We start from the raw sequence: 13,041 nt of genomic DNA on the forward strand, positions 1-13,041 counted from the left end.
AAATGTTTAAAAATAGTTTTATTGATTTCTTGCAATGGCAGCTATTAATAGCTTGTTGTGCAAGCATAAATGATTCTCTAGGTCAATTAACTCTACTATAGATTCTTGTTTTGACACTGACAAATATCAAACAGTTATTACTTATGTCTGACAGAATATAAACCTTTAGGGAAACACTGTGTTCGTTGGACTCTGTGATAAAATTTGAACCATTTCAATGTTATACGGATAAAAGAAATAACAGAAAATGGCAATTCAGTTTTATTCAGCGTTTGAATATTTTTTTACTTTCACATGGTGATTTTCTTGAAAATTCCAAGCCGTCCAATCAAATCCTGCACCGCCTGTCCCTTTAAATCCGTCGGCTCCTCCTGCGCAGCACTCGGCTCTGCCTGGAACGGTCCTAAACAGTGCGCATGCGCCGGAAGTTGCTGCCGCAGACAGCAGCAGCAGTGATTCGGCAGCGCAGGGACACGGGAGAAAATCTGTCCGTTTTAAACCATGGCCACGTACTAAACGATGCCTTTCGCGCAGGAAAACGGAGAGTAAGTAGTTGTATCTAAATAACACGGCTGCTGCCCGATACTGCGTGACATCCTCTGAAATTGTGGCATAAATATGAGGAGAGCTGGAGGAGGCAACAATGGGACTGTGTATGTTTCAGACTGGCTAGGTTAGCTAGCCAGGAGCCTGGGCAGTCAGCTGGCACTCTCACTGGCAACATGCAGCTTTAAAGCTACTGTACTGGGTCCTTCTGATGCCTGTTTATCTAATGATAAAACCTCAGTCCTCAGGAGCAGAGCTGGGCTATTTATGCTCTGAAGGAGTCATGAATTGTTGTCTGGAGCTTGTTAAAACTGAATGAAATGAGGCTTGTGTTGTTGGGCTGGTGAGCTAGTTATACTCTGCAAATTTTAACAACCACTGAGGACTTATCCCAGCTGATTTTGCATGCAAAATAATTAGCATAATTTTATACTCATTATGATTTTCATCACCTCTAAGGCAGACACGTCTGTAGAGAAATAATAAGTTAGTCTCCTGGGGGAAAGAGTCTGTGCATGAAGTTGAAAGTGTGGTTATTTCCTGCTATTCCCAGATGCAAAGTCTGCTGTAGCTGTCACTGAGTTGTCTCCCGCTGCTAACATCTGATATAGTCATTAGGACATGCATGCATACATCCATATTTAGAGTATCAGCCGTCTTCACGTGTGATACAGATGTTGTGCAGCCTCCCTGCTCCCCAGCCTGGCTGCAAATAACACCTCCTAAAATGACAAGAGGGTGGGGGGAGTGTGTTTCCACCTGCAAAGACAAGTGTTAAAGGTGATAACAAAAGGTTGACGTCACCAGGCTCATCCTGATCCTGCTGCACAACCTCGACCACTGAGGAGGAGGTGGAGGAAGAGTGCAGGAGGAGGAGGAGGAGGAGTAGTTTCAGAGGAGCTTTTTCTTCTTTTGCCATAACGTCTAATGGTTCGTGTCTGGGAGGAAGGAAAGGGCTTATCTCTGATCAAATTTCGGGTATCCTAAGGGCACACTTAACTAATGGGATCCTATCGATGTTTCTCCCCCCTCCATGCCTGATCTTTACACGGAGGAATGTTAATGTTGCCACAGCCTGTGTGTGTTGTCTTAGGCTGCTCTGAGTCTGGCTTTATGTTGCTTTAGTTGGTCTTTAATGTCATGGAGCTGGACGGATATGATTCAGAAACTCAACCTCTGTGACTGACCGGACTATGGAAGTGATCTGGTTTACCCTGCACATGGTAAGATCATGGGAACATGCTCTTTTGTGAAGTAGAAACTCTTTTTGTATCTTGTAGCTAAATTACATGTAGAATGTTTTTCCCTATACAGTACTCAGACAGTTTTTCAGGGAGGACGTGCTAAGTGGTATCCTGTGCTTACTCTAACAAAAGCCTGACATTACTCGCCCAAAAGTGCAGGATAGCAATGTAGCTTTCTTCCCCTTACATTTTCCAAAGAGCAGATAATTAAATTTCAGACCGTGTTGTCTGGGAAACTCGGGCCCCGAGACTCCCTGCAATTATCGTGTAGAAGGAGGAACCCTTTTTGCATTGGGGTGCTACGTTTCCCAGCACAATGAAGATTAATTAGGTCTTAGAAACAAATGACTGTAAGGCCTCTCCTCTTCTGTAAAATGCAGGTCAACTGTAGTGACAGTAATCAGCAGATACTTTGATGCTAATGAAAGCACATGTGCGGATTCTGCAGGAGTTTTAAAGCCGAGGGTTTGGAGGTTAAAGCTTTGGCTTTCAGGATGTGTATTTACTTCTATGCAAATCTGAGAATGATTTGTGTGTTTTCTCTTAGTCATGAGAGAAGCCGATGAGCCTGAATGTCAGGAGCGCCTGGTTTATTAGTTCATGTCATGCTGGTCAGCTTTGTAGAAAATTACAGCCTTCCTTCAAATTGAAACACCACTTGAACGCATGTGTTAATTAGATCTCTGCGTGGCTTTTCAAAGTGTCTGTCCTCCTCTCCCTGTGAGTCATGTGCTGACTCTTTGACCTGTCACTGCAAACCCCGAGGCTTTGCTGAGGACACACTGACAGGAGAGCAAGTTTGCCTTGTTTCCTTTTTTTTTTTTTTCTCTCAGCCAACCGCTGACAAATCTATTGGAACATATTGATTTACATTGTGGGCAGAGGAGGGTAATTTCCTCTAAAATACTTGTGTATCATCTTGGCTGCTGTAGCCTCCCGGGCTGCAGTGGACTGTAGACGAGGTTAAACTATCGCAGGAAAAAGAGTATTATAGAGAATTTGGACACCTACGTATTTCAGCTTACTTGAGTGTAAGCTTTAAAGTAGTGAGTAGAGTACACTGTGAATGTAACATGAACACCCACTCTGTTTTCCACATGCTAAACTCTCAAACTTTATTCTTGCGAGCAAACGGCTCCGAGGAATGAGCAGCTTCCACTGAACTCAGGATGTTTTGTGTCGTAAAAAAAGATCCTCCACGTGACATCCAAACAATCTGATTCCCAACATTAGGCTCGTCTCAGACAGCAGTAATAAGAGGATAACATCAAAGCCCTGCTTTATTTCTTCGAGACTTCAGAGCCAGACTATGAATAACAGATCACAAGGTACAAAGAGTCAACCAGAGAAGTTGAGCGGCTTTTATGTTTCAGCTGTTTTTTGGGATTCACAGGGAGCTCATTAGAATACATTGATTAGTAACAGTCCTGGTTCTGTGATTGTTGACTGTGAAACGGCTCGGTTATCCAGTGTACTTTTTTGATGTAATGATTTTCTGTGCTGGAGCGAGCCACTTGGCTGAGGCTCATTTTGGTTTATTCAAAGCCAGTCATTTGATGTAGAATTTTAGAGACGCTACTTGAATTGGAAATGTGTAACCACACGCTTATCCCCGTGCAATGCATTTGTTTCTTTCATATTCCAGCGGGGGCCTGTGTATGTTAAATCTCCTGCAGGTGTCTGTGAATTTTATGTGCATGGCTGATTTTTATTTTCCTCGCTCTGGTCGTTTCAGATGCATTTGTTGAATATAATCCATTTGCTAAATGAGGCTGCCTCCCCTGTGCAGAGATTTTCCAGGTACCAGCCAGCTCCACCTTTTCGGTTGTGCAGTCACCGGGGCAGCTGTCAGCCCACACTCGCCCACTCAGCCACCCACCACTCAGAGAGACTCTCTGTGAGGCCACCTGATGTCTTCTCAGCTGTGTGAGTGCGGTTTTAGAGCGGGAGCAGATGTTTGGTCGCCTTTGTGTGAGTGGGCAAAGTCAGGGGACTCAGTGTGAGGGTCAAACGCAGGTCAGACGTGGAGTAAAGAACCGTGGCCACATGATACAACCAGATCAGGTGTTTGCGACATCATGGGCGACTTCTGGATGCCTCGGAGAACAAGGGACGGACCTGCAGGGCTCAGGCTGTGGGTCAGCTGTTATATGGTATTTGGTTTAGTTCACATGAGTTGAATCATGTTGTGCCAAACAACTACAGGCTGATTACAAAACACTTTGTGTCTTTGTTTGAAACATTTCTGCGGGTTTTATGGTTTTCTTTTCTATTTGCACGGATTGCATCTTTTGGTCAGACTTTTTTTCTTTCACTAATCTTAAAAGTGCACACACACAATAAAACAGTGTTTCATCACCAGAGTGCATGTGCATAACGCTGGATGTGCTTCTCTGGTGTGCAAAAGTGAAGCCAGAAAACCTAATGTGCTGGTGATGTTTAGTAACCTGACACGCCAGACGAACAGTTTCATATATCCGCCACGGAAATATTTCACTTGTCCATCTGGGTAGCAGCTCTTCTGATTTGTTTTCAGAGGCGGGACTTTAAAAAAATTAGCAGCTGGTGATTGGACAACCGTTCTGATTAACACACTCACCACGGACCAATCCACATCAAGCCACTGTATGATGTAGCTTATGTGAGCCGATGCTTCTAAGAAACAATAGATGAACAACTACTGAATCACGAGAAACAGCTGTGAAAAAGGCGTTAGACGACTGCTTCCGTTTTTATGAATTCAACTTAAGAATCAAAGGAACGCTGACAAGTACGAAAGTCTGCTGACGTCATGTCTGCTCCCACAGCTCCCGCTTCTCTTCCCTGATTGGGCCGGTCAGAATTTAGCTGAGTGAAATTGTTGGTCAACGGAGTCTGGCAAGATGGACCGGCAGGAGTTTAGAAACTGAATCAGGCAGGTCCATCTGCTTTGAAGGAGCCCTGTTTCCACCAAATGGTCCGGTTTGGATCCGTACAGATTGGTAAAGCCTGATCCTGTTTGTGTTTCCGCCACCAGACCGTGCCTTTCTTGGTAGGCGGGTGTCAGCCAGATGCCGATAGCCACATCAGCTTCGTAATAGTGTGACGACATAGCAGTGTGACACCCCGCTAATAAATCCAAGGAAGAAGAAAAATGCAGCCTGGTAAACAAATAGCACAATGGAAGCCATTGAGCAGGTCGTCTTCTTTGTGATTGGCATGTGGCTCTTTGTTACAAAGCGCAATCAAGCTTTGTTTCAGAGAAGGCTGTCACCAGGAAGATTCTATCAGCCAATCAATGTGCTGCAGTGTTTCTAGCTCCACCTTCTGGGGTCAGATCAGTATGTCTGGAACCCCAACAGAAGGGTACCAGAAAGTGGGACGGTATAGGTCGATAATTTAGGGACCTGTCCCAGTTTTAGTCAATGGAAACGCTACAAAATATGTGGCACACCGAGACAACCTGAACTGAACCCTGTGGTTGAAGCGAGGCTTTAGATTCTGAGAGGTAAAGATAATCTGTTGGAGCCATGGTACTGATGTCATACCCCTTTGCTAGCTAAAACACTTGTTAATTTTACAGATTAAATGCCAAACATCCCTCTGGTGATCACAGCTCTCAGTGTAGCAGCTTCTTGAGCTGGTTTGACACTCGCAGTCATGGAAAGTTCAGTGATTTTCGAGCCAGTGCTCGTTATGTTTTTCCTTTAGTTCCTCCTCCGCTCTGCTAATCCGGCGCACACAGCCCTGAAAGATGCCAAATCTTAGAAAAACTGTCAATCAGAGCTTCATATTTTAGCATCTAATGAACCCTTGGTATGACAGGAAGTGTTTTGACAGAAATCATGCTTGAGAAAAAATTTGGTGACGTCTGTGTTGATTGTAACGTTTGATCATTCTGTTTCTGTGGGTTTGAACTCTAAGTGTTTGGCTTCGATTTGTGGGAGCTGTCGTGTCATCCAACTTTTGACAGTATGTTGTGTGCTCGGGATACTTTTGGATGATCTGACCTGGTCATGTGACCTTGTTTTGTGTCATGTGATCTCGCAAGGCAGCAGATGTAAACAGAGAGTGACCCCAACTGGCTGTAGGGATGGGTGCCTTTCACATTTGAAACGATACGGATGCCCAGTACTTTTTTTGTGTTTATGTGGTAAAATATATCAGTTTGTTTAATAATAAAGTATAGATTCTTTTCAATTTGACATATTTATTCTTCAATATATAACCTTGCAATGCTGTGTTCATATCCAGCATGGAAAACCTCCTACTCTTCCACTCCTTCACAGTCACAAGAATGCGTTTAGGTACCTAAACATGGTACCTTTTGATTTTACATGAATCGATACCCGGTACTTTTGACAGGATTCAGTCGGTACCTGTAAAAGTACCTAATTCGGTACCCATCCCTAACCGGCTGTAGATGTTAACTGTAGTTGATGTAGTGCTGCCAGTGGTCTCTCTTTACAGACCTTAAAGAGAACTGGCTCAGTCATTTAGAGTTTTGGTTGCAGCTTTTCTTTTAATGTTTGACCAAAGACACGATCAGTAAACCACTCATTTTATCAGACAGCCTGAGTCCAACTCTGGAACTGATCAAAGCCCCAAATCAGATTCCTCCTTCGATTGTCCAGAGGGTTAAATTGGGTTATATGAGCCAAAAACTCCTGTACTCTGAGCCCGGCCTCCGCCTGCAGATCCAATTATGGCAAACAGCGCTGCTCTTTCTGGGTAGTTTGCCTAATCAGCAAACCAGAGGCCTTAAGCTGCAACCTGACGTTACAAACACCAAAGACCAAAGGGCTTTCTGAAATTGTTTTGTCTTCAGCTGGAGGGCAATCAGGGAGAAATCTAAGCCTCTGTGTGACATTCACGGCATACAGCGGGGCCACCGTCGCCCAGCAGCAACAGCAGGAGGAACCAGGCATCTGTCTGATCAGACATGTCGGAGGCAGCGGAGACAACGATCCTGTTTATCCACCTCCATCTCACAGGAACGTCAGAGGAGCTGATACTGTTATCTGTTTAAGGCATGAGATAAGGTCTCCTCACTGTGAGCCCTGACCCCCCCTCCACCCTGACACCCCCTAAACACAAAACCCCGCGTATGAAGAGGTCACCGTATCACTTTTGAGTAATCCCTACAGAAGTCGTTTGGATGTCTGTGATGATTGCTGCACTTTTCCGACGTCCGTGCCAACTGTACATATCAGGGCATCGTTAGCCACCACCAAAGAGGGGCTCAGACTCTGACCCGGTCTGCGGGGTCAGAAAGGATGCCACAACAAAGCAGCAGTAAAGCTGGAGGGGATATCAAGTGCAGAGGCAGAGAGGGAGCGCGAGCTCAAAGTGTCATAGTTGGCGCAGACATTAGATAAGGCTAAGCTACCAGAGGATTATAGAGGGAGGAGATGTAAAAGGCTGCCGGCTAATTGGGCTTTATTTTTAATATTTCAGAGGGTTCATTAGAGACTAAATTGGTGACGGATTTCAGCTCCGGCTGTAGACTAAGAGTCTTTTCAGGACAAGCTTTGCAACCTGAATAAAAGCAGATGGATTCAGTTGAGGGCTTGCCTTTGAACACCGCTTTTAAAGAAGTGTTGCTTTTGTTTACCGGAACGTTAGCGCTGCTTTCATTAGCCCAGTTATCTTACATCATTAATCACTGAAAGGTTAAACTCGAAATCCTGTTTTTGAGGTATTCGCAATCCCAGATCATCGTTTTCTTGCCAGAAAAGTAGCTGTGTGAAATAGAAAATTCAAAATTTTTTGCTCTTTGCAACCTTTTTTTTTTTCGTAAAACACAATAACCTGGAGGAAGAACACACTCACATATCATAGAGTTATCTTCTTCGGTATGACAAAGCAGCGAGTGCATCCCAACGCCTGACAGAGCAGCCAAGGCTCAGAGGCTCCGAGGCTCCGACGCTCCAAGGCTCCGAGGCTCTGAGGCTCGGTCTGGGTGTTCAGAGCCGAGCCGAGGAGGGACGGAGATGCACAGAGAAAGAGAGAGCTGCTGAGGTGAGGGGCCGGTCAGCACACGGCACTTTGCCATGACCCTCCTCCGTTTATCTGGGCTCGCACCACTTCTCCAGGCCTCCGTGTGTGGGTGTGTTTTCTCTGAGTGCGTGCAGTGTGCTGGAGATGGAGCAGTGCTCAGAATGGGGCCCTTTATAACCTCCTAACCCTCTGGTCCTGTTTGCAGCCATTGTTGGCCGCAGTGAATGGTATCTCCGTGCCTTGAAAAGTAACCAGATGACATTCTTCCTGTTGTTCAAAAGGGCCCGGGGTTGTGTTGTGAAAAGCGGCTGAAAGGATAGGCTAAGACTGTGACCTTCAGAGGCTAATCTCTGGCATGTCATTCAGTGCCTGTTTGAAGCAAATGCAGACCTTTTTCTCCCTGATAGCAACGTACCAAGTCAAACAAGGCAGAAATTCCTCTCAGCTTTTCAACAGCTACTCTCCAGAAACAGTCAAGTTAGTTTTTTATTGAACCTCTACTATAAAAGGAGGGGACCAGAGGGTGTTTTGTAGCAGCTGAACTGAATCATTATTCCAGACAGGCAGTGTGTCTGACACCTACATTGTCCAAACAGTCTGTGCAGCCTGTGACTGAGCCCTCTGTACACAGACCTGTGGCATCAGCAGCCCCTCTGTACTGCATGCTGAAATACCGCCGCTGCTGTGAAAGCAGCAGGGATGAAATGCACTTAGTGAGACAGTAAACATCGGCGCAGCTCTCAAACTAGCTTACGTTGTTTATGTGTGCTCCTCTCTGGCGTATTTGCTGTCTTCAGCTGGCCGCGTTTCCAGGAATGTGCAGAGATGCAGTTGTCGCTCTGCGGGGGGATGTTGGCTGTAATCACAGTTCAGAGTTCAGCCCCGTGGTTGGACTCGACTAAGCTGCAATCAGGACAAGAGTCACGTTATCCTCCTGAACTGAAGACAGCTCTCCACATCGCTCTCATTCTCTTTGATCTTCACACATTTCACCTCGTGGAGCTTGGTGGTCACACAGGAACTGACTCTATCACATTTTCTTTCTGTCCTGATTCAGATTTCTGTATATTTCAGTATTGCTGACACCAAGTATTAGAAGTGTGATTCTGGAAAGTACAGATGAGCTTTTTTCAAGATGAAGGAATTTATTTGGCTCCACCAAAAGCGAACTACATCATAGAGCTTATGACTAGGGATGCACGATATCGGTATCGGCAGATAAAAGCTTAAAAACCTGTTTACCGGTATCGGCAGATATGAAAATTTCTGCTGATATGCACAGCCAATAATGTGCTATTCAGTTAGGATTATTATTATGTTCCATCTGACAAATAAGCTCTTTAAATCTAATGTAGCACTTCATTTATTTGCACTGCAGAGCTCTGTGTCTGTCACCAGGTTGTTACAGTAGCTCTAAAATAATCCAATGCAACTTGGTTATGTTTAAAAATGCATTGTACATTTAAAGTTCATGTGATCTAAAGAAATTATTTTTCTGTATTTCAATACTGAATGTCTTGAGTTTGAAAAAATAATACATTTCTTATTTATGGTAAAATCAAATGTTTTTTGTCTTGTTTTATGTGTGTTTCTTAAACAAATAAGACCGTCACAATAAGAGTAACATATAAATTCCAGTACAGGATAGACTTAGCTTTCTTTACAGTGAAAAAACAAACAAACTTGTGATTATCGGTATCGGTATCAACCAAAAGGGGTTTCGGTATATCAGCATATCGGATATCGGCAAAAATCCAATATCGTGCATCCCTATTCATTACTCTGCTACAATCAAAAGAAGATTTCATTACATTTAAATAACTGTTCCTACAGCTTCTTGGACTATTGGTCAGAGCTCCTTGGTGATGGCAGTACCTTACCGGCCAATTTACTGATCATATCAACTGTAACCTTTAACCTTTTTCTCAGTGGTAAAAGTTCAAACATCAGTGTTTTTCCATTGGCGTTCTGAACAGATACAGAAAATAAAAGCTGCACTTGTATAAAAACTGCATTTCTTTTTGATAAATGAGTCTCTCTGGTTGTTTCATGTCTGTTTTCTTCAATTTGATAATCTCTTTATAAGTTAAAACATCCCCTCGCTGTTTTTCGTCTTCTTGTCTCTGCTGACAGATCAGCCAATAACCACCAATACAAAGCTTAGATTTATCATCATCAAAAATTTCCTCCTTGTTGTCTACTGATGTTGTCCGAAAGTTAAAGTAACCCAAAGACTGTTTATAGAGTGGACAGTGCGGCTCTGCCTTTTGTCACTGTACAGTTTTGAAGCCTAAGTAGAATCTGTGGGGAGCCACATGTGAGACAAATAAAAGTCTAATCTCTACTTGGCTCTCCCTTCCGACATTTCTGACCATTCCCGAAAAAAACACGCAGGAATGGCAGCTTTAAATCATTGTGAAACATGACGTAAAACCCTGTTTTGAACCTATTATAACTAATGAAAATAAAAATTATTCAGGAACAAGAGGAGTTGAACGCAACACAGCCTAATAACATCTTAAAGTCACCAAAGAATGCGGATGTGAGAAACATGTCTACCAGCAGCTCTAAAGTTTGATCACAGCTCCGTTAGAATGAATGGGGAGACAGAATTTTGACCTGTACTGAAGCCAGCCACCAGGGGGGGCAGTCTTATTTCTCTCCTCTACTTGTTGAGCATGTTACGATGTGTCAAACAGCGCCCTCCTAAATTTTATGTGGCAAATGAGTGGTGAAAATAAGATATTGCACACAGTTGTCCACAAGGAGGCCAAGCTGAGTTGGCGTCCCTTGGTAAAAAAAAACAAGACTGATAAACCAATCAGATGAGGCTAGGGTCATGACACTGCTCACCTGTGATTGGCCAAGATTGTGTCAAGGGAAGCCACCCCGTCTTTGGCCTCAAACCAATCAAATCACAGTATAGTCAGCATCATCAAGCCACTGAATCAAATCAGGGAGATTAGCACGTTAGCATGAAGCGTCCGGTTGTGCATTTGAGTGGGCGATTGAGTAAATTAAGAAGATGTTTAAGCTAAATCAAGAGGACAATGTATGTGAGTGAATGGGTGACTGAGGGTGGGAGAGTGAAAGGGCGTGTGTCGGTGTTCAAAGTGTCAGTTTCATAACAAGCATGTGAGTAAAAAGAGCGCTCTCTGGGCACTCTAACAGGTCGTTCCGTGACATGAAATAGCGATATACAAGCTGCAACATTGTCTTTTATGAACCCCACTCCCTAAAAAACATACAGATTAGAGGCTTTGTCTCACTTGGCTTCCTCAAAAAAAAAAAACCACACCACGCCACTGCTTGAACCTAGCAAGATGACGTCCATTTTTTTTGTCCATAGTTTTAACAAATAAGAATCAAGTACTTGGGAAAGCTGGGAAAGTAATAGGAAAAATGTTAGATCCAAGGTTTTAAGATGAACACAGTAGAGCATAGAAATGGGTTGAAAAGATTTGTCCTATTGATCAGCTCTGTCACCAATATCTGATCTATCAAGGGTCAGATTGATTCATCCCTAGAATTAGATGATGAAACATTTCTGTGAAGGGGCTGATTGGTTGTTAGCTGAACCTTGGACCCACAGTGGTTTGAATGGGTCCATGGGAACTTCTATGATTTACAATAGTTCAACCTTTGAGGAAATGTGTTGCTCAGATATTTATAACTCTAAATGTTGGTTCATCGTGTTATTATTTGGTTGTATTTTGAAACATTGCTTTTCTTTACTCACATGTGGACCAAAAAAATGGATTTTACCTTTTTAAAGACCTGAAAGTTTGGCAGCTTCGGATAAAGATTTTGGGTTTCCAGTGATGGGACACAAATCTGGTAACACCAATCTATCCCCTGTTTATTTAACTGTAATGTTATCACATTTAGAAAATATGGATGAAAACTTGACTGTTAATAACTTGGCTTTCTCTGTTAGGAGCTCATTGTTACCTGACAGTTCACCTAAAACCTCTTTACCAGGCTCAAGTAAGAAGAAGGTCATGATTTGTATATCTACTGATGGTCTTACAATAAAGATGTTGAAAGAAGCTCTAGTTGTTGTATAATCTACCAATTGCCTTCACAACTAACGATGAATCTTTGCGTATAAAGAGTCAGATCAGTGGAAATGTTGGTCATGATTTCAAAGTACCATCTTCAGAAGACAACTTTGAACCAGCGCTGTTAGATTACTTTCAGCTGTGATAAATTAATAGCCTTGACAGGATAATAAAATGTTTCTACCCAGTTGTAGAGTTTCATCTAAAGACGTGACTCTCAAACCCCCTTCGACAGCTGCTTTTAGTCCGCTCGGAAGAACGAGTCTTTATCATTAATGTGTTCAAGGGGATTTGCTTTCAGCACGCTAGAATACACTTTACCAGCATTGAGCTTTTCTTTGTGCATGTCTAAATGATCTCTGAGTGCAGGTCCTTGGCGGAGAGCAGCTTTTTCTCCCTGCTTCCTGTGTCAGCACACTGCCACCTGTATGGGGTTAAGATCAGGGTCAGACCTCTTGCTGGAGCCTGTTGTGTGGGGGCCCCTCTTTCAGGAACTGCCTGTGCCGAGGCCTGACGTGGAAAAGAAAAGCTGTCACGTTTTTCAGTGGCCTCTTTTTGTCAGACATCTTTCAGCGGTGAATGATTGGCATATCTCCTGCCATTTCCCTCTTTTGTTTGCAGCCGTTGCATTCAGGAGCAACTCACTAAAATTGACCATTACATGAGATGTGTCTGCAGCCTGCGCGCGCACAAGGGTGCACGAGGGCGCGTGAGGGTGCGTGTGCGCACACACAGAAAGGTGCGGTTGTTTACAAAGGAAGCGCTGAATTAGAAAAGGAAAATGTCAACTTTTATCGTGCTACTGCACAAGCATTCTGCATTAGTCAGAAAGTATCCCCTGAAGTGGTGTAACATCCGCAGAATGTGATTGAGATAGCGAGGGAGACGGAGGTGGGGGCAGAGGAAGAAGGGTGGGCCATGATTTGAAAGGCATACTTGAAAGTACTCGTGTGCAAAGAGTCCTGAGGCAGGTCATGTTGCTGTGTGACAGAGGAGCATTCGTCTTGCTGCGTATATCTGACGTCCCAGGGTCTCTATGCGAGGGTTTGCCTGCGCCGCGTGTCAGCTTTCTGTAATTAATAGCCAGTAGCCCCCTCGCTCCGTCAGGAGACCAGGTGTTGCTCAGATCTGCTCCGGTGTGAAGAGACAGCGGATACACTGAAGGTGGATCTCACTGTTGTTGGGAGACAACCAATGCCTCCCCCCTCTGT

The 13,041-nt window shown here is 43.9% G+C and overlaps 1 protein-coding gene across 2 annotated transcripts in view; it reads left to right on the forward strand.

Moving 5' to 3' along the window:
• The first annotated feature begins 418 nt into the window (after window positions 1–418).
• The window catches only part of fam222ba (family with sequence similarity 222 member Ba), a 67,092-nt gene continuing 54,469 nt past the window's right edge, over window positions 419–13,041 (forward strand). The window contains exon 1 of one of the 2 annotated variants that reach the window (XM_074673068.1): window positions 419–545. The gene's annotated coding sequence lies outside the window, so the exon portion shown is untranslated. Of the gene's footprint in view, window positions 546–1,492; window positions 1,770–13,041 lie in introns of those variants that run through there. The other variant, XM_074673069.1, reaches the window with a different exon arrangement.

Source organism: Halichoeres trimaculatus, unplaced genomic scaffold, assembly GCF_033239565.1.
Source record: "Halichoeres trimaculatus isolate MK-OKI-2021-1 unplaced genomic scaffold, fHalTri1.1 fHalTri1_scaffold_6, whole genome shotgun sequence".
In the NCBI taxonomy this organism is placed as follows: domain Eukaryota; kingdom Metazoa; phylum Chordata; class Actinopteri; order Labriformes; family Labridae; genus Halichoeres; species Halichoeres trimaculatus.